General features: G+C 31.5%; 3 non-coding genes and 1 pseudogene across 3 annotated transcripts; 1 reads left to right on the forward strand and 3 right to left on the reverse strand.

Moving 5' to 3' along the window:
* The first annotated feature begins 1,032 nt into the window (after positions 1-1,032).
* Positions 1,033-1,192, forward strand: LOC146885717 (U1 spliceosomal RNA). Its single transcript, XR_014996124.1, has one exon. It is a non-coding gene; the product is annotated as a U1 spliceosomal RNA (small nuclear RNA).
* Positions 1,193-4,355: 3,163 nt separating this feature from the next.
* Positions 4,356-5,373, reverse strand: LOC146885718 (uncharacterized; annotated as a pseudogene).
* Positions 5,374-20,908: 15,535 nt separating this feature from the next.
* LOC114189273 (U1 spliceosomal RNA) lies at positions 20,909-21,067 on the reverse strand. Its single transcript, XR_003605589.2, has one exon. It is a non-coding gene; the product is annotated as a U1 spliceosomal RNA (small nuclear RNA).
* A 682-nt stretch (positions 21,068-21,749) lies between these two features.
* On the reverse strand, positions 21,750-21,908 carry LOC114189374 (U1 spliceosomal RNA). The gene has a single exon (XR_003605676.2). It is a non-coding gene; the product is annotated as a U1 spliceosomal RNA (small nuclear RNA).
* Positions 21,909-22,777: the final 869 nt, after the last annotated feature.

Consider the following 22,777-nt stretch of genomic DNA (forward strand, 5'->3'; position numbering starts at 1 on the left):
TATTTTATGCAAGTAATCGATATAAACAACATCATTAAAATTTAGGTTCAGGTTGAATAAAGGTCCCCTTAAGTTTTAAGTTAGTTACTAAAATAGTCATGTGAATTTGTTTAAGCAAAAAGAATATATTTTTGGGATATATTCATTATTTTTAAATATCTAACTAATGATATCACTTTTTTTATCACATTATATTATCTACAATAGATATATTCTTCTTTTATTGTTTATTTATCTGTTTGCTCTTGTGTCTATATGTTATACTCGATACATGTTCTTTCTGATTTGATTGGTGGAGTACTAAACATTTTATATGGACATTTATAAGTTTTGCAACAAAATGTGAAATCATGAGTTGAAATCCACAAGTTATGAAGATTTAAAAGTTTTATATTTATGTGTTTTCATTTTTTAGCTTTTAGCTTTGAAATAGTTATGATTCTTCAAAATTACTCTAGTTTATACATAATGATTGCATTTAACGTGGAAAAGTGTTTTCTTTATCTCATGTAGCACATGGAATTTTTTTTTTTTAATCAAATCTGAAATAGTTATTCTGAATTTAATTAAAAAATTAACCTTCAAAAGTAGGAAAAAGAAGAAAGACATGCACTTTGTTTGTTGTCTATGTTGGTTTTAAGTTCTCATTTCATAGAGTGCCATGTTAAGTAATTAATTGTTTGACAACAAATTCAATCATTTCTATTTGAAATATTTAAGTTTGTAATCCCACGATAGGGTTGCACTTTGCAGTTGATGTATCCTAAATGAAGAATCATTTAATCATTCTATGGTACAAGTGCAAGGTCAATTTTATCTATATTTTGTTATATTTTGTTGTTACAAGTTGGTATTTTCAAATAGTTTATTATCCTAAGCAGGAAGCAAGGTATGTTAATGTATTTGGTGGCAGAGGTGATGAAGTTAATGAGAGGTTTGTTTTCAAAGATATTTGGAGTCCCACATCACTAAAAGAGTAGTGAGAAGTGTGGAGCTTGTGGTACAAAAGAAAAGTGTGGATGGTTATGCAACATACTTACCTGGATGGGATCAATGGGTGATCAAGAAGGCCCATGGTTTAGGACAGTGACTTCCATTGCACTTGGGAAGGGTGCTGCTTTAAGGTCTGCCCAAGTGGCAGAGCCTACGTCATAATTTGTGGTAGAGGGGGTTTGCGTTCGCGCGACTCCTACATTCTAGTCATAAGTTTTGTTTTTGAAATTTAGGTTTATTAAGATTTACCTATGATCCTAAGTGTTGTGTAGTTCACTATCTGCCTTCGCGCGACTCGTACATTCTAGTCATAAATTTTGTTTTTGAAATTTAGGTTTATTAAGATTTACCTATGATCCTAAGTGTTGTGTAGTTCACGTTTTCCCACAGTCTTTAAGTTCTTCTCTGTTTTAGCATAAATTTCTGTATGTGTTGGTTTAGTTTGTGTATATTGTTTTTGATTTCTTATATGTTCTAAGCGAGATTCTTATGTAATTATGTCATTTAATAGTACTATCCAATATAACTGTTTATATTAAAGGTTGAAGGTTAATTTATTGTAGTATTCACATTGAGTTATTATTTTTTATTTTTTTTGTAGTTTCTATATTTTATTAGGTAAATTTTGTTCAATTATTAAAATCCAAAAACATTAAACCTTGCAATCAGAATGGATGAGGAAGTGCAAAATCTTTCTACAACAAACTAGTTTATGTTTCGATTGCTAAACCGGTGAGGCCAATCTAGTTTATGTTTTTTTACGAAAGTACTCAAACTGATACTAGAAAAATGAAAATATATAAGATTACAAGTAATACACGTTAAAAGAACTAATGTTTTGCTTAATGGTTACTTTCTTATAACTGATTTACTTTTAATGCTCAAATACCGTATCAAAAACTCATTTTACTTTCGATTGCAAAAAATGAAAAAAAAAATTTACTTTTGAATTGATTTTGGAGTTTAATGCTCACCATAGTGTACAATTTCACAGGTATATGAATGTACCACAAGTAATATAATTTTCTTTCCACACTATTCTTCGACGTATGTATTGTTTCCTTTTGGTTACAAGTACGCAATGATTCTGTCTAATTCTGAGTTAAGAACCAGAATGTATGTATCCTTCTTTGGTTCAAGGAAAATATAATAGAATTTATGGTACATGCTCACAATGCCTCTGTTTCTTTTGGTACAATGACAACCAAGCGAATTGATGAATTAAATGCTACAACCCATCGAAACTCCTCATCCAAGTGGCATAACAGATGTCTTTGCCTCCATCAAAATTCCTCTTAATTTGAAGTTGAAAATGCATAGTAGAGAGAGGAGTGTGAGTATTCCTTAATCCTCAATGCATCACCTGTGAGGAGGAGCTCTATAAAAAGCTGCTATGGATGTGGGGAAAAACATTTGTCTTATTCCTTCAGCCTTGATGATTGGAAATATTATGCCAAACGCACACTGAAAGATATATCACTGTTAACATACAGTACTAAGATAATGATTATGGACACTACAGAAGAAACCCCCATTCTGTAAATATGGAATAAACTTTATCAATTCAGATAGGAAAGCATCCTGAAGCTCAGGTGGAATCTGTAAATTACACTAGATACAAAGAAGATAAAGTAGGAATAAACTTTTTTGCTTCTTTGAAACAAGTAAAATTGGCTACTTGTATACTACAAGTAATGATTGATAAATCACAGCTGGACTACACACATGCCAAGCACATGCAGGATCATAACAGATACCTGGGAAGCAACATATGATGCCCAAATACAGATACGGACACGACGCGGACACGGATACAGAGATACGGAAAAATTCAAAAAGTATAAGACACGGATACGACAATATAAATATTAAAATCTAATAATTATATTTCATCATAAAAAAAAGAAACATTTAAAATATCATAATGTTTGAGTCTTATATATGTTAATAGGCTAACAATATTAAGAATTCCATTATCATCCAATGAAAAATCATCTCCAGCAATATCCCACAGGCTAGTTTCCTTTTCCTTGTATTTTGAGGAGTTTATTGAAAGAAGACGAAGATTACTATGGACAAATACTAAATCTTCCGCCCTTTTAGGTATCATCTTATTTTTTTTTTAAAGAATGTATAAAAGAGTAGGTACTCCAATTTCTTTCATAGCAAGAAGAAGAACATGGTTGACCAAGTAGCTTAAGAGCTATATTTTGAAGTATTGGTGCATGAGATCCATGAATAATCCACCATGACTTTGCATCCATTTTGCCTCTATCCCTTAAAGAATCCTCATCTGCAAAATCTCCCAATTTACCTAAAAAGTTTGCGAACTCTAGATTCACTTCTCTCCTCACATCAGCGTCATCAAAGTACCTCTTAAAACAGTTTTTTTCCTTTCTTGAGTAAGTTCCAAATCTTTATGTGGGGCACGTCTTTGTGGTTCTTCACTTAATCATTCAGAACCTATGTTGCCCGGATACGGAAACAGGTACGGATATGACACAGATACGGACACGAAGATACAACTAAATTGGAAAAATATAAGACACGAGACACGACGTGTATATACATGTAAGTTTGAAACAATCAACTAACACATTGTCAATTAACACCAAAATGAATCTAATCTATCTATCTAATATCCAATATGAAAAAATAATGATAATATAAGATTTGTTCCTTATTTTAATTGTCAAAATCACATGAAAGATAAAAAAAATATCTTTCAAATTGGACATAGTGTATCCTACAAATATCATACGAGTGTTGGTGTCTGATACGTATCTACAATATTAAAAATACATAAAGATATATTAACATAATATTATAAATTTTAATAAAATATAGTCATAAAGTAATTTAACTACATAATTACCTTGGATTTAAAGAATGAGCAAGGCAATGAAGAGATGTGTTACTTTTAGTCCAACGATCAATCAATATTGAATTTACTACCTCAAAAAAGGATGATTGTTCAACTTTTGTCTTCCTTTCATGTTGGTATATGATCTTTCTAACATTTTCAATCATTGAGTCTCACATTTCATATACTAAGTGAAAAGTAACAATATTTGTATCTGTGTTTTTGAGAACATCATAAATAAGAGCAGTAAAAGCAAGTATGTAGTCAACCTTCATCCACCAATTATCATTCAATAAAGTTTCTTTCACAAATTGTGCACGGTTCACATTGTCCTCTTTATAAGAAGACCAATCATCACTAATAACCGTCTCTTGGAGTCTTTTCTTCAAACGTTGAGACCTTTTGAGCATGATAATGGTTGAAGCAACAAAAAACAACTTGAATGAGTTGAAGGTATTGAACATTGACAATCTCATAGAGTGCCCCACAATAAAGTGTTTTATAAATGTAGCATCATCAGCAATTTGTGTGATCCAAAAACACTCTTTATAAGTATCATTATTTCTTTCACATTTTTTTGCCGCACAAATATTTTTCAATGCAAGATTCAATGTATGCACTACACAAAGAGTCCAGTAGATCGAAGGAAATTTTGCTTCTATAAGCATACCTCCTGCCTTACATACAACTGCAATATCAGTTATAATTTGTACCACATTTTTTGGTCCAACCTCTATAATTACATCTCTCATGTGTTTAGCAATAAAATCTTTGTCCTTTATCTCACCAGATCCATCTATTGACCTCAAAAACATTAGACCACTCTCATTGACAACCATAAAATTTATAAGTGGTCTTCTTTGAGGATCAGTCCACCCATCAATAACAATTGTCACACCTTTATCATTCCATTAATCTCTTATGGGTTGCAAAAGATTTTCTACGTGACTTCTTTCTTTTGCAAGTAAAGGACCTCTCAATTTATTATATGTTGGTAGTACATATCCATTGAGATTAGAAGTATTGGCAGCATAAGAAAATGCACTCCTGTAGTGAGGATGTTTTGCTCGATGAAATGGTAGTCCTGAAGAATAAAACATCCTTGTAATTTCATAATCAAGAGTATCTCTGGCTTGGATATTGAAAGAAGCTTCTAAAGGACCTTTGTGTTTTGGATTAACACCACTATTCGTCTGCTTTTCTTCATTAGATAATACAGATGGTAGAGAGACCTTTTTCTTCTTTGAATTTTCTATTTTCAATGCTGCTTCATTGTCTAATCTTCTAAACTAAGTAAGTTTTGATGTAGTCAAGTTTGGACAAATTCTAACTCCTACTCCCATAATTTTTAGCAAATGAGATATTACTCAAGTGTAAGATCCATTGAATGATAAATCACACAAACTGCATTTAATCATATTATTTCCACCACCAGGAGTTTTTCTTAACTTTGTAACATATCTCCATAAAAGCTTTGTTTCATCTTCTTTTTCGATGGCGTGACTAGGTATACTCATCTTAATTTCCTATAATAAAATAAAATTTTCTACTAAATTAATTTTTTGGGGTATAAAAAATAATAAATTAAAAAGAAATTATATAATTCAAATGGGACAAATATTAATTATAACAATAAAAAACTAATATTTTAATTTAAATGGGACAAATATTAAAACAATAAAAAGATATAATTCAAATAAAAAATAAAAATTTAAATAAAAAAATATGTTTTTCTTAACATTATATAAAGGTGTTTTAAATAATAAAAATATAGCAATAAAAAACTTGAAAACATAAAAATGTTGTTTTCCTTCTAGTTAATTTGATTTGATAAAATTTCAATAATAGATATATTGTTCAATTTAAGGTGCAATTATACAATTAAATTACATAATTTTAAATTTAATATAATAAATAAATTATAAAATACAATAAAACATTATTTAATAAATACTAACAACGTTAAAAAAATTGTTCACAAATACAAATATACACTATATAAGAAAAACTACAATAAATTATTTTTACATAAAAAAAACTACGAAGGATATTTATTTAAATTATAAAAAGGAAAGTTTATAAAGTTACCCTTTCAGAATCTTTTCTAGACTTTCTTTCTCCTTCCCTTGGTTCTGCAACTGTAAAGCAACAACTTTCCTTCGTTCTACAACTGCAAAGCAACAACTTCCTTTTGTTCTGCAATTGCTAACAAGTTTCTCAATTGTATTTCCTCTCAACTCAAGAGCTCCCAATCTCGATTCTTTCTTCTGTTTTTGTTACTTGTCATTATAGCATCTCATATTACTCTAATTTATAGAATAATTTGTTCTTATTAATTTTATTTTTGGTCATCATCTTGATTTTATTTTATTTTAATAGAAGGTATGGAAGATTATTTTTTATCCTTTTATTTCATTTTTTATTTTAAATTGTTTGGGTTTATTTTGATACAATGTATGGAAGATTATTTTTTATCCTTTTATTTCCATTTTTATTTTAAATTTTTTGGGTTTATTTTAATAGGAGTATGAAAGATTATTTTTTATTATTTTTATTTCATTTTTTATTTTAAATTTTTTGGATTTATTTTAATAAAAAGTATGAAAGATTATATTTTATTCTTTTATTTTAAAATTTTTAGGTTTCCCTTCATTCTCTAAAAAATAGCAAGCAAAAATACCATGCCAATCAAATCCAATATCTAAGAACGAGATTAGCAAAACGTGAACAAACGCATCTTCATCGGATACGCGACAAATTCTCTCAATTTCGTTTTCGTATCAAAGTTGTGCATCCAAACAAACAAAGATGTCCTCCCGCACGTGTCATAGAGCCGGCCGCGTCTGATCCATGGAGAAGTTCCCAACACCGCGTCGTGCAGGTGTCTGTTGCGCATCTGCCTCCGTGTTCGCTTCGGGAGCAGGAAGCATCATCCAAGCACCGTGTCGGAGCATCACAAGTATTAATCACATTCAACCATGTTGTTGTAGCATAATATAGTGGAAACACACCCACACTTTTGTCATCCCTTCGGTGCCAAAATGCATTCATGTTCAAACACAAATGTTATGTCCCTAAGCAATTTAGGATCGGTCATACCATATTAAAAGGGAAACAAAGGAAGACAATGATTCTTTACTTCACCACAAAACAGAATAACTATACAATAATTGTAGTGTTCCTGTTTTTTGTCTTCAGAAATTCACACGTTTTCCTAGATAGTGTGATCCAACAGGTTTAATGTAACTATGCTCGTCGAACTTTTGACCATGTAAAAGGTTAAAGTATATTCTTTTTATTTTTATTCTGTTGTATATGGTTTTTTGTAAAAATCTTCTCTACAATATTTAATCTCAACAATTAAGGAATGAAGAGTTAAATTGGAAATTACTGTCATAATTGGCAACTACAAAAACATCCTTATTAGAAAAGTAAAATAACATAGCCAACCAGATAAACTAACATCACAAGACCTAAACAGAAACTTATGCTAAACCTAAATGACCTCAAATACATGGAGAAAACGCAGGGGCTACAAATAGATCCAAATGACAAAGACAAAAACAAAACCTAGGACTGAAATGTAGGGGTCGTGCCACTTGGATGGACCTTAGAACAGACCCTTCCCAAGTGGAATCAAAGTCATTGTATCTTCCCAAGTGTAATGAAAGTCATTGTCCTAGACCATGGCCTTCTTGATCACCCATTGACAACCACTACAAGAAATTAGCTTATTATCTACGCCAAATTTTCGAAGGTAATGTGCTTTTTTCGTAGGTAGTGTGTTGTTATCTACGAATTACCTACGAAGCAAATTTCGTAGGTATTGGACAATGTGGGGCTTATGTATCTTTGAAAACATGCCTATCTGATCACCCCTGTCACCAAATACATTAACATAAGTTGCTCAAAATAATAAATTATTTGAAAACAACAACTTGTAACAACAAAATATAGAGAAAATTAACCTTGCACTTGGTATCATAGAATGATTGTTCATTTAGGATACATCAGGTGAAAAGTGCAATCTTATCGTGGGATTACACACTTAAAAACTTCAATATTTAAAAGAGAAATGACCGACTTTGTAATTAATTAGTTAACATAACACTCTTTGTGAAATGTGAATATGAAACCAACATAGACAACAAACAAAGTGCATTATCTTTCTTCTTTTTCCTGCTTTTGAAGGTTAAATTTTTAATTAAATTCAGAATAACTAATTCAGATTTGGTTCAGAAAAAAAATAGATTTCCTTGTGCTACATGAGATAAAGAAAACATTTTTTCAACGTTAAACTAGACTTATTTTGAAGAATAAGAAATATTTCAAAGCTTACTAATTTTGAAGAATAAGAAATATTTCAAAGCTTAGAGCTAAATAATGAAAACACAATTATAATACTTTAACACCTTTATAACTTTTGGATTTGATATTTTATTTAAAACTCATGATCGACCAACGATGTTCGGCTAAAGTGATCAATTCAAGGATGTTCGGCCAGGGATGATCGACCCAAGGATGATCGACCCAAGGGTGATCGACCAGGGATGATCGACCCAAGGGTGTTAGACTAGGGTGATCAACCAGGGTATTTTGCGAGGGTGATGTCCTAAGTGTGTTCAGCTAGGGTGATTGGTTAGGATGATTGGCCCAAAGATGTTTGATTAGGGTGATCAGTTAATGTTATGCAAGCTGAGCTTCAACATGTTTGTAGGCTCAAAATCTCAATTTATCCTATACTTTTCACTACAGGCTTGCGGGCTACTCGCCTGGCCCATCCTGCTTTGTCACTCCTATGACAACGGGCACATGTTTACTAGTTAGACCATCGTAGTCTGTAGTGAGGATGTCATTAATTGGAATGTGTTTAAGGGAGGTGTTTAGTCTATGGTAAGCAAGAGTTGTGAAGAGTCTTTCTTTTACTTATGTTACTTGGTACAATTTATTTCTTGGTTGATTAGGTGGAGCACCAAAGACTTTATATAGGACACATATAAGTTTTAAACAAAATGTCAAGTCATGAGTTGAAATCCACAAGTTATGAAGATATTAAAGTGTTTTCATTCTTTTAGCTTTGAGCTTTGACACAATTCTTATTCTTCAAAATTGGTGAAGTTTTTACATAATGATTGCATTTAATGTGGAAAAATTGTTTTCTTTTTCTCGTGTAGCACATGGAAATCTAAGTTTCTTGAGTTTTGTTTTATCAGTGAAATGTGAAATTCTTATTTAGATGCAGTCCTTGTATTACAATCTTTTGAATTGATTTTATTTAAGAATTTAATGCCCACCATAATGTACAATTCCACAGGTATATGAATGTAAGACAAGTAATATAATTTTCTTTCCACACAATATTTTTTAACATATGGTATTGTTTCCTTTTGTTCTTACAAGTACGTAATGATGGTCCTATTTAATTCTTAGTTAAGAACCAAAATATATGTATCTAATTCTCCATATTTTCTACTTGTTAATGTGTGGTGAGAGTACTAGAAGATTCTTCCTTTATTTTTCCTTACTTCTTTTTGCTTTTGCCTTTGTTTCTTCTAGCTGTCTTTTCTATCTTTGGGTCAAATGCTAATTGATCTTTAGGAACCTGACCTCGTAAGAACATAAATCAAAATAGCTCAAGCAAGGATTAGTACAAAGGAGAAAATTGAATAACTATTTAATTAAGAAAAATATTCACAAAGCTCGATGAGATAACTAAAAATTTCAAAAGAACATCGTTCCCTGGCAACGGCGCCAAAAAATACTTGTTGATCTTTTGGCAAGCGTACCAAAAGTCAAATGTAGTATAATGATTTTTAAATAAGAGTGTCGAACCCACGAGGAATGGATTCAGTTGAAATAGATAATTATCTCCATCGACATATGTACAAAGATTTTAATTTGATACATCATTGCTTGTTAAATAACTTGGATAAAGTAATACAGTAAAAAAGGAAAATTTAGAAAAGTTCAGTAAAAGAAACTGGGATTGAATTTCATCTATCTCCCTTGTCTGTAATCTGGATGAATATAATACATAACATCTGAAAATACCAATATTGATACAACACCCAAAAATCATTTATATCGATTCCTCGCGTATAAAATTCATAAGATTAGTTCCCTGAGTATGGATTCCTCACATATTCATCAAGCTATCCAGCATTACGGTCGAGTGTTATAAGCAATTGATATATTGAGATCTATTCCTAGCATCAAAATATATCAAGTATCGTTGTTCAAATTAGATTTTCAGAAATACTTTCCAAATAGATCCAAAAATCAAAATCAGAATATATATTGATCAGATAGAATTAAGCATTAAGAACAGAACAATAATACCAATATTGAGTAGAAACAAAAATGTTATATATAAATATCACCATATTACATCCAAGTTCAAGTCGATTACATTCAATCCCAAGAAAGGAGATTAGCCACTCATGGTAGCCATCAAAATCCTAAGAAGTACAATAGAAGAAGAAGAAGGAAATGAGAGTTTTGTGCTCTGCCTCATGGTCACTAAGCTTATATATGTCTAACCCCATTTCCTTCTAAACTCCAGGAATATATACTGCACGAGGTCTCACTTAAGCTAGCTTAATCTCACTTGGGTGAGATAGAGTACTTCATGCTGAAGAAAGAGTCTCGCTTGGGCGACCATATTCTCGCTTGGGCGAGAATTGCAAAACTGCTTGAGCTTCTTCACGAACTCTTGCTTAGGCAAGATCAAGTTCACTTGAGCGAGAATGGTGGAAAAAGATGATCTCCTCTGCACGAACTCTCGCTTATGCGAGATCCTTCTTCGTTTAAGCGAGATGGCTGCCTAAGTTCTCGCTTGGGTGAGATTTTTTTTGTTTTGAGCGAGCTTAGACGTAAGCCTTCTCTATTTTCTCTGTTTCTTGATTTCTCCACTCTTCTTAAGTTCTTTCCTCCTATTATAATTTACCTGAAAAATATACAAAATAGGGATAAAATGATTTCCTATAGGTAGAAACTTGGAAGCATGTAATTGAAGCTCATTTTTCCTAGATTAAGGAAGATCAACATGATATAAACACAAATTACAAACAGAAGTGCCAACATTCCATATGAAAATGATTGATTTTTGGTACTTATCAAGTGATTGGCAAGGGTAGCATCTTGGATGGCCACTACATTTTTCAAAATACCTTCAATAAACTTTGTAACAATATTTTTCCTTCTTCTATTAATATTGTTGACAATATGAATACTCATATAAATACTCTTAAATGGCAATATAGATTAGGCCATTTATCCGATGAAATTCTTAGATTGATTCATGTTGATAACAATCTACATTTGCTTAGTAATTTCTCTTGTAAAACTTGTATTATATGTCCCTTAGCTAAGTAAAACTCCTTCCTTTTACATGTCATAATCACTTCTCTGATGCTTGGGGACCCTTTCATATTCCTACTTATGGCAACAATCATTTTTCTCTTTCAATAGTTGATTATCACATCCGATTCACTTGAATATTTTTATTGTAGTCTAAACAACAAGCCTCTATTTGTATTTTTCTTTTTCAAATTGTTAAAAATCAGCTTCACAAATCCTTCAAACGTAAGAAGTGATATTGGAAAGGAATTTTTCCTCACTAATTTTCTTGCTTTTGAAGGAACCTTGCATTAATTCTCATTACCTTGTACATCAAAATAAAATTTTGTTGTAGAAAGGAAACATCAACATTTCTTAAATGTGGCTAGATCCTTATTATTTCAATCTAATGTTACCATTGTTTTTTGGGGTGATTGTATTTTAACAGCTACATGTATCATACATAGGATACCATATCGTATTTTAAATAATTGCATTCCTTATCAAATTCTTTACAATATTGCTCTTGACTATTCCAACTTTAAGATATTTGGCTCTTTATGTTATGGTGTTACTCAAAAACATGACAAACACAAGTTTAATCCCAAGGCTGGACCCACTATTTTTATTGGTTATCCCACTGGGGTTAAGGGTTATATGTTGTATGGCCTTGAATCTGGAAAAACTATTATGTCCTTAAATGTAGTTTTTCATGAAATTATTATGCCTTTTACCATGCAGCATCATAACTCTACACCATAGTTAAATCAGATTGATGATCCATTTGTCCATATTGTTATCCATCGATCTGCTAATGATTTTTCCCCCACCACAAATATTTTTCAACCACCCATCACTGAAAAAAAATCCTCTTCCTCATAATGAACATAATCATAATGACTATAATGATTTGACTAATCAACCTACTATATCTCCTCCTAATATTCCTAGAAGATATTTTCGACACAATAATCATCCTCTTTATCCAAATGAATATGATGTTTTTATATGTCACTCACATTCATATGATAAGCTTTCTACTTCATACCTTAATTTTGTTATGCAAATCACTAACATTTATGAACCAACAAATTATCATCAAGTTGTTTGATTCCTTGAATAGTGGGTTGCTATGGACAAAGAGCTTGAAGCAATGGACACCAACCACCCATGGGATATTGTTTCTCTACCTAAAGAGAAGAAGGCCATCAATAGAAAGTGGATTTATAAGGTAAAATATAGTGTTAAGGGTACCTTATCAAAAAGAAAGTTGGACTTGTAGCACGTGGGTTTACAAAAGAGACGAGTATTGATTTCCTTGACACTTTCTCTTCTGTTGCTACTATTACCATTGTACGTGACCAATTTGGCTCTCATTAAAAAAAGATTTTTTTTTCCAGCTAGATGTACAAATTGCTTTTCTAAATGGCTATCTACATGAAGAGGTCTACATGAACTTACCAAAAGGTTGCAAGACCCAACAAAATGATAATAGTAATCTTGTTTGTCAGTTGACTAGATCTTTATATGGCTTAAAGCAAGCCTTCAGGCAGTGGTTTAAACATTTCTCTACATCATTAAAATCTCATGGTTTTCTAGACAACAGAATATCCACTACGATTTTTTGTATCTTCAAGGGTTATTCTCTCTTTACCTAGAAATTACAAAAAAGAACCAACCGTTTCCAGATCTTCAACAAAAGTGGAGTACAGGGCTATTGCATCTATAACTTCAAAGTTACTTTGGCTCAAACAACTCCTGTGGTTCTTCGACCACCAACTGTTAATGGTTCTTCTATTGTGTGATAACGTTTCTACTATCCATCTGTCTCTAATCATGTTTCAAATCAAAGGTCTAAAGTTCTTTTTGTTAGAGAACACCTTGAATTTGCTTTCTTAAGACTTATCCACGTTAAATCACATTAGCAAGTTGCAATTCTCTTCACTAAAGTCTCACCACATCAAAAGTTTGCAAAACTCAACAAGTTAGATCTCAAAACATTTTTGATCCAACTTGAGGAGGGCTTTTACCATTTATATCTATTTTGTTATTTAGTATTATTGAGTATTTAAACTAACCTTGTAACCTTGTAAAATACACTTTTGTTTCTTTATTTCTTTGTTTTAATAGTTGTTACAGGAATTATGGTATCTTCAAAAAAAATTTCTTACTTTCTAGTTAGAGTAAAATGGATCTAGATCTAAAAAATGAATCATTCAACTTAGAGAGTAAAATTAGTAAACTTAATAATTGACAGTGCATACATATACATACATTTCTCATCTGTGATTGAGATGATTTATTTTATTTTAATCATTGTAGATGAATCAAATTTTAGTAAAATATTTTGATACACTAAAATTGATGTAGTAATAAGTGGAATTGATTATCATACTATTAATATGAGTTGTCTCCAATATGTTGTATACATTATAACTTTTGTGAGATTTATGCAAAAATCCTTTTCATGTTATTGTTGATAGTTGACAAATGCATGAATTATCCTTGATTCACGGAAAACTTTGTCAAGGATAAATATTCTTTAACAAGGGTAAGTGAAAAAAATTGCATGCTCTTTTTCTTCTGAAAGATAAAACTATTGTAATATTGAAACAGTAATAAGATAACACATAGACCAAAAAAAAGTAAATAAATAATAGGAGAGGAATATATGCATTATAGATAATATAATGTGATAAAAATAAAATATAAAAAGTGATATTATTAGTTAAATATTTAAAAATAATAAGAGTATCTAAAAAATAAAAAATGTTCTTTTCTCTCTTGAGCAAATTTATTGATGTAGAAAATAGTTTAAGAGTAGAAATGATTTTGTAGATGAAACTTTTATTTTTGTAGTATTAAAAAGTTAAGCTATCAATATATTTTTCTCTTACTTGAGTTTTCTTATATAAAACCATCATTTGTCCAAAACATTTACTCTAAATCTTTCTTTGCAATCTTTGTAAAATTTCGACCTCATCTTTCATCCCTTTGAAGATTTGCACCCACCTATAGACTCCTAGTGTAGAGGGCAACACATTTGTCAATTCAAAAGTGTTATTATAGTCATTTTCTCCTCTTTTTCTTGAGTCAGTTATGTTCTATTTGCATGTGGCCTCTATAAGGTTTTCATGTGACCCCCAATACCCTAAACTAAATCTCTATTTTTTTATGGTCATAAGGGTATGTTCAGATCATTTATGTGTGTTTTCTTTGCATAGTTAAAGTTACTTGTGAGAGTTGTGTTATGTGGAGCATTAGTAGTGTTAGGAATTTACTAACAAGGTAATGAAAGCTAATATATTATAATAATACTTAAATTTTTAATTAAGGCATTGAGGCTGTAATTTGTTGTATTAAGTAAAATAGAGTAGCTTTGATAATTTAATTTGTATAATATGACTATTACAAATGTTGAAATTCATGTGAAGTTTTGGTTTATAATATGGTATTTGTGAGTTTGATATATCAATTAGATCAAGTGGTGTCATTTTAGGTGTTTTTGAACTAAAACGTAGGTATTTTAACATAAGGAATGGATAAAATTCTTGAATAGCCTCTTTGTGATCCAATATATGAGCTCTTCATCTACTGATTATGCAGACTCTCTCGGTGAGTGCTTTTGTCATTGGATAAAACTTGTTTTTTCAAAATATAAAGAGCAAGGGTGATCTTTGTTGGTGCAAGGTGGCTCTAGAAAGGGTGATGAATAGAGCATGTAAACATTTTACAATTATTTTGCGCAAACATAATATAGGTGAACCAAAATTTTAAGGCAAAGAAGAATGCACTTTAGGATTTATACTGGTTTACCTCGCACGTTGAGGCTACGTACAGTCTTTTAAGCAACTTGCTTAAGAAGTTCCACTAATCAAATCCCTTAACTTGCACGAGTATCAACCTCTTCAAATATTACTAGTATAAACCTCTCTAGGTTACAATAAGTTTAACCTCTCCAAGTATCTTTCTTAATCTCTCATTGAGATCAAGAACTTTCATTTACAATAAACAATAATGATATCTCATGCAGAAGAATACAATCACGCTTATAGGGTAACATTCAACCCAATATTACTCCACAAAATACAAAATGCTAATAGTAATCTTACTTTGATTTCTCTTGAATATTTAACAATTTTACTCGTTCTTTATTTCATAATTCTTTTAGTATATTTCTCGCTTTTTTTTTCTTCTTTATCTTGGTCTTAATATTTATAATTAGTGTCATTTGACCGTTGATGCATATTCAATTGAGTATATGCTTTGTGTGTCACTTGGTGATTTATTTAACTTTTCGCGCCATTTGATCATTTGAACTTGATTTGTCTAATAGTTATGATACTTGTTTAAGACATACGTTAAATTCACTCGTCTAGTTAATCTTCCATTTGAGTCATCTAATGGAAGTAATTGTGTTAAGTGTCATATTAGACAATTTTTTTTTTCTTTTAGAGCACTTTTTTTGGGAGTTTTGTCTTCTTTGTTTTCTGTTTTTAGGGTGTTTTAGTATTTTCTAGTTTTATAGTGTTTTATTGTCTTTTTAGTATTTATAATTAGTGTCATTTGACCGTTGATGCATATTCAATTGAGTATATGCTTTGTATCTTCAAATATTTTGCTCCATATGAAAGTTCTTGATATATCAATCAAAGTGTATTGCTACTTGTGAATTATCAAATCTTTCCTTTTCATCCATTCATCAACTTGAATTTTAAACTTCATACCGTTATGGCTTTAATTTTATTGATATTCTCTTGCATTCTTTGATCTATAGAGTATTTTATTTGCTCATGATTGCTTTTTAATCATATGATAGTATTCATAATATTCAATCAAAGAGGTTTTCCTTTATATTTATATTCAATCAAATACTCAATCACCTTGATATTCTTTAGATATATCTTCAATCATAATATATTGAATCAACATTGAGCCTTGAGTGCTTGCTTGACAATATTAATCAAATAATTTGATATTCTCTTAATTGACCCGTTATCAATTTCAACCTTTGACTTAATCTTTATGTCACTTAGTGATTTTTTTAACTTTTCGCGCCATTTGATCATCTGAACTTGATTTGTCTAATAGTTATGATACTTGTCTAAGACATACTTTGACGTCATTCGTCTAGTCATTTGAGTCATTTAATGGAAGTAATTGTGTTAAGTGTCATATTAGACACATTTTTTGTCTTTTAGAGCACTATTTTTGGGAGTTTTGTCTTCTTTATTTTCTATTTTTAGAGTGTTTTAGTATTTTCTGAAAGGGTTATAGGAGAAAGGGAAGAAGAGATGAAGCAAGGGTTAATGAGAGAAGAGAAAGAATATTATTGTATATTAGAAAACAAGAGTTACCGAGTTTATATAGGAATACATGCATAACAATCATGCATAACTATTTTTCACGTAATATTTTCTTCTAAAAATCTTAGTTTTAACAAAATGTAGTCAAAAGGCTGTTTTTAGAGTGATATTCTAGTTTAGTATGTTTTTGAGTTCCTAAGACTAGTCTAGCATATTGTTTCCTTAATTCTAACTTTGATTAAATTCTCTTAAACTTGAATAACATGAATTTTAATTATGTTTTCCAAAAGGCTTTAGATTTAAATTTGAAGATTTGATGAGATCTACAAGTTGGTTGAACCATAAAGAAAAGTTGTCAAAGAAATCTCTTGTGAAAAGTCAACATCACCCATCCTAGGTGGAAACTAACTTAGAGAAGCATCTAAACAGCTAGACAAATTCATTGGATGTGCAAAGGGAAGTTAGAGGAGTTAAGAAGATTGGTCAAAGAGGAGCTGTATAGTTATACAATGTACAATGTGACCATTTAATTCAATATTTCACATTGGAGATATTGAAACAAAGATTAAGATCTATTCACCCAACATTTTTGGGTTTAAACCCATTTTTTCAGAGAGAGATTGTAATATCCTGGCCAGATATTACTAATTTAAGTAAAATAGAAATAATAATAGTAATAATATCACATTGAATAAAAACTCTCCCAAAACGCGAGAAAATTTCAACTTTATTAAAACCGCTAAAATCCAAAATTTGTACTTTAACTCAAAGTTTACATATCCAAAAATTGGTTATAAATCATGTACAAAAAATAGTAGATATAATCAATAAAACAAAACTCCCATGTTGCCCCTCTCTGATGCTATACCTCACTAGTTCCACCTATAACATCATCTACTCCCATGTAACGAATTACACGATAATCGCCAAACACAAGCAGATAGGGTGAGCTAACAACATAAATACATACATAACCAAAATAAAGTGCACACACACACACTTGGCCGGGAATCCTCCATACCCCGATTCCATAAAACATGATCACTACCATGTTCATCCACGCTCTACATCCTCAGATGGTGACCTTAAGATAATCCTTGCTACCACAAGCCACAACTCGTGGTTCCACCTCTACAAGTCACAACTTGTAGATACATTACGGGACTATCCTGTTACGGACCACCATCCGTAACGCTAGGTTGAGTTCCCAATATGAACCACAATTTGTATTTTCAACACAAGATTTACAACCTCACTAGCCACAACCCATTATTTTCCTAATCAAGTGGAACCCATCCATATGAGCCACAACTCGCATACTCAAACTGGTTTTCCAATATCACTAGGACACAACTCATGATCACCACGTGTTTACCCTCCATTTTGAGCCATAACTCAAGGAATGCCTCAGTAAGCTTCATCCTTAAGGTGTCATGTAAAGCATTGTAGAACACGCACCAATCCATTGGAACAACCCGTTGTCCCCTGCCTAAGCGCCGCCAAGCGAAGTTTGGTTGCAGACCGCTTAGCATAAGGCTTTCGCCGCCAGGCGCCACACGCTCTAAAAATCTCTGGATTTCCAGGTATCGCCTGAAAATCCTACACTTTAACGTGATGCATATTGCTCTTATGCCTATACATTTATAATGCACGCATACCATTCCCATTTGAAACCATATCCACCTTCAAACCCAATCACAAGTTAAACCTAAATTTATGAACTCCAATTCTAGTAACCAATAATGCATATCTCAACCACAATCAAGTCTTACTCACTGAATAACTACAATCACCCTTCCAACAACCCTCTTACAATCCCATCATGAAACCTCAACACTTAGCCATGTAATTCCATCATACACAACACGTAGTGCCACTTTTCCCTGTGTTGGTGCTTGGCGGAAAGCCAGGTCCGCTAGGCGGTGCATACAATTCTAGGTAAAACCCAAAAATTTCTTTGCACCTATGACAACCCTCAATTCCCCATGTCTAGTTTCACAATCCAACAGCTAATCATGCCTACAATTGTACAAATACTCAACCTACATCATATCCACCAGCTTTTCAGTGCAATTCATACCGCAATTAATCGCCGAACATCAAAATCCCACTTTTCCCAAAATCCTAAAATGCACTTATGATCATACTCACAATGATTCAACCTATTCCTCGAACCACAACACAATTCAATAATTCTGGACAGTTCGCAATGTATCCAGTTGCTAAGAACCTTTTTCCCTCAATCTGAATAACCCAAAAACCACAAGACAATAAAAATGAGCCAATCTTGCTTGCTTCGCTTGGCGGGTATTCATCGTTGCCAAGCGCTTCATGTAAAAACCTAAAAAACTGGGTTACTCTAGTTGTGTCGCTTGGCGGCTAGTTCATGCCGCCAGGCAATTTCTGGCAGAAACCCAGAAACTAACAACAATACACATGGCTCGCCTGGCAGACCTTCAAGGCAGCAAAGTGGTTTTTGAAAATTTCTAGAAACACGAAAAGAATCCAAAAAATGGCAAGGACCAAAGATTCACATACAATACATACAACATCCAATCAATTAACAACAGATTAAGGCACAACAGATTAACGCCTAAAATTCCTTAGCCCATTTTTTCCTTAGCCCTTGTTTCCTTTCAAAAGTTGATTGCAACCCTCAATACTCTCTTTACTAGGTGCCCAAACTCTTTTTTCTCAATGCCAAATTCATTCCTCTAGTTAACTCTCTGAAGGCCTCTCCTTTCCTCCCATTTTCCACCCTAATTTAATTTAATTAATAATAAAAACAAAAATTATTATTATGAGGCGTTAATGGCAATGGCCATCAAATGCCATTAACAAGAGGTCCTCTTAGCCCTTCCATCCCTATGATGGCTAGGGTTTCTGAACATTTCCCTTCATGACCAAAAAGATTTTTCGCAAAAAGAAACCTATTTTTGCATAAGTTAAGGTTTGAACACACAATCACACACTTGCTAAGCGAATGCACAACCAACCAACCAATTCATGTTTCAAGATAATTCTTATACAACTAAGATTATATTATCATGCACCATGGTCAAGCCTATTTAAAACAATAAAACAATTAAATTAACACACAAATGACATCCACAAGACTCAAACCCAAGTCCTCTCTTAATAGCCAAGTACTCTCAACCACTTGAGCTAGTATTGTTCCCTATCACAACTCCCCACATTAAATTTCATAAAGATTCCATTATGGAAATTTATATTAAATAATTATTTATTTAATTATTTAATTTTCTCGGGTGTTACAAAGATGAGATCTTAATTCCTTAACCTTATATACTTCCTCAATTTGGCTAAGTACTTGTTTATTTGCAGTTGGAATGATGACTCTACTTCCTACTCCTAATAAATCATAATATTTTATCACTTTTTCTAGTTCTTCTGAGGTACCCGCATCATCCACCAAAACTTTCTTTTGCATTAAAGCTTTATAAAGATGGTTAGAGAAGTTCCTATGAGTGTCTATACCTCGAAATCTTAGAAAATGTCATATCTTTGTCTTTTAGACGAGTTAGAGGAATACACAACATCACTTATCATTTGTTGCTCAACCATTGTGCATTTCATGTGTTGAACCTACAAACTGCAATTATTATAATATAGAAAAGGTTTTATGTTTAATTTTTTCTTCATATTTGTCCTTAACATTACGATTTGGGTGTCTAGAATGAGATAGTCAAAACTAATATGATTAACGTGTTGTGATCTTAGGAAATTTTACCTTTGAAAAGTTGTTTGTGCATTTGAACACAAAATATAGATCAGTAAATGATTAGAAATAAAAAGTCTAATAAACTTTAGATTACACTATGGCAGTGTGAAAGCATCAAAGGTTTACCAAAAGGAAACATAAACTAGACTAGCTTCAACTTTTTTGTTCCAAGATTAAAGACATTTCTCTCTAAATACTTGTCTGGCATAGATTTTTTTCGTTGTAGAAAGATTTTGCACATCCTCATATCCAATATGATTGTAAGTTTTAATGTTTCTGGATTTTAATAAATGAACAAAATTTACCTAATAAAATATAGAAACTACAAAAAAAAGTAAAAAATAAAAACTCAATGTGAATACTATAATAAATTAACCTTCAACCTTAAATATGAACAGTTAAATTGGATATTACTACCAAATGACATAATTGGCAACTACAGAAACATAAGAATCCCAATTAGAAGAGCATATAACCAACCAAAAACAAAATAAAAACAATATACACAGACTGAACCAACACAAACAAAGATTTCTACTAAAACAAAGAAGAACTTAAAGACTGTGGGAAAACCTAAACTACATAAATAACACAACACTTAAGATCATAGATAAATATGAATAAACCTAAATTTCACAAACAAAACAAAACTTATGAATGGAATGTAGGGATCGCAAAAACTTAGGCCTCCTCTGCCACAAATTTTGACGTAGGCTCCACCACTTGGGCAGCCCTTTGAGCAGCACACTTCCTAAGTGCAATGGATGTCACTGTCCTAAACAATGGCCCTTCTTGATCACCTATTAATCTCGTCCAAGTAAGTATGTTCCATAACCATCCACACTTTTCTTTTGTACCACAACCTCCACACTTCTCACTACTTTTTCAGTGATGTACTGAGTAAAACATATAGACAAAAGAACAAAAGGCTAAATAAACAATAAGAGAAGAATATATTTATTGTAGATAATATAATGTTATAAAAAAAAAATTAAAAGTGATATCATTAGTTAAATATTTAAAAATAATGAATATATCCCAAAAATATATTAATGTTCTTTTTGCTCTTGTATATATCATTAAACAAATTCATATGACTATTTCAGTAACTAACTTAAAAGTTAAGTGTACATTTATTCAACCTGAACCTAAATTTTAATGTTGTTGTCTATATTGATTACTTACATACAATAAATTCAAAACTGAGACGTCAACATAAATCTATATATAAAATCAGTAATAAATGAATCAAATGTTATTAAAAGACAATGACTTAGTAGTAAATTAATAATACATTTATTCCAATGCATATTTTTATTTCACTCGAATAGATTAGAAGATAGGACATTTATTTGAAATTCACACACGATATTTTATTTTCTCTATACATTGTGGCCAAAGTTCTTTTGAAATAGATAATATATAATATCTAGACATTATAATGTAAATTAAAGTGCATAGTAATATCACTTGCTTTAGCTTCTGTAGAAAATGTTGAGCTACAATAAAGGAGTTGCGCAAACACAAACTCCATTACCACAAATTATGGTGTAGGCTCTACTATTTTGGCATACCTTAAGGTAGCATACCTCAAGAGTGCAATGAAAGTCACTACCTTAGGCCACGAGCCTTCATGATCAACCATAGACCCCATCTAGGTAAGTATGTTGGACCTACACACACTTCTTTTTTATATCTCTTGATTTTCATTAATTAATATACCCTAAACAATATGGGACTTTACACTCTTGTATACTCTCCACCTGTACCAACTTGACCATTTTCTTATACATATGCTACTTTGCACAAGTACAAAGCACCTTTGATTTTTATAAAGAATTACAATTACAACAAAAATACATCAAGAAATTGTTATGGCCAAACAAATAATGAATGTTAGGTTGGTGAGAAATAACAAGTGCATACTACGTTATTCATAAGATAGGACGAAACAAGGTTATATAGTTACACACTTGTATATTCTCCGCCTATACCAACTTGACCATTTTCTTATACATATGTTACTTTGCACGAGTACAAAGCTCCTTTGATTTTTATAAAGAATTACAATTACAACCAAAATACATGGAGAAATTTTTATTGCCAAAAAAATAATCAATGTTGAGTTGGTGAGAAATAATAAGTGAATACTACATTATTAATAAGATGTAGGAGGAAAAAAGGTTATATAATTTCAAAATTTTGATATTGTAAGCTATTAAAATTGTCTCGCAACCAGATGGTAATCGGGTAGTGCATGTGAAAATTGATGCTTGCATGGTTTCACATATTTTTGAAAATCATAAGATTTTGAGAGGCTAAAAGCAAGGTACTAGTAGTGACTAGTTTCATAGACGTAAAGTTCTTATGACAAGAATTGTGGTATCTTCATAAATTTTACTTGCTTTCTACCTGTAGTAAAATAGATCTAGATCCTCTAAAATGAGTCATTCAACATAGAGAGTAAAATCAATAATCTTAATAGTTGATATTGCATTCATATTCATATACATAAATTTTTCATTAGTGATTGAA

This window comes from Vigna unguiculata, chromosome 6, assembly GCF_037176805.1.
Source record: "Vigna unguiculata cultivar grain cowpea cultivar isolate G323 ecotype 2 chromosome 6, ASM3717680v1, whole genome shotgun sequence".
NCBI classification, from domain to species: domain Eukaryota; kingdom Viridiplantae; phylum Streptophyta; class Magnoliopsida; order Fabales; family Fabaceae; genus Vigna; species Vigna unguiculata.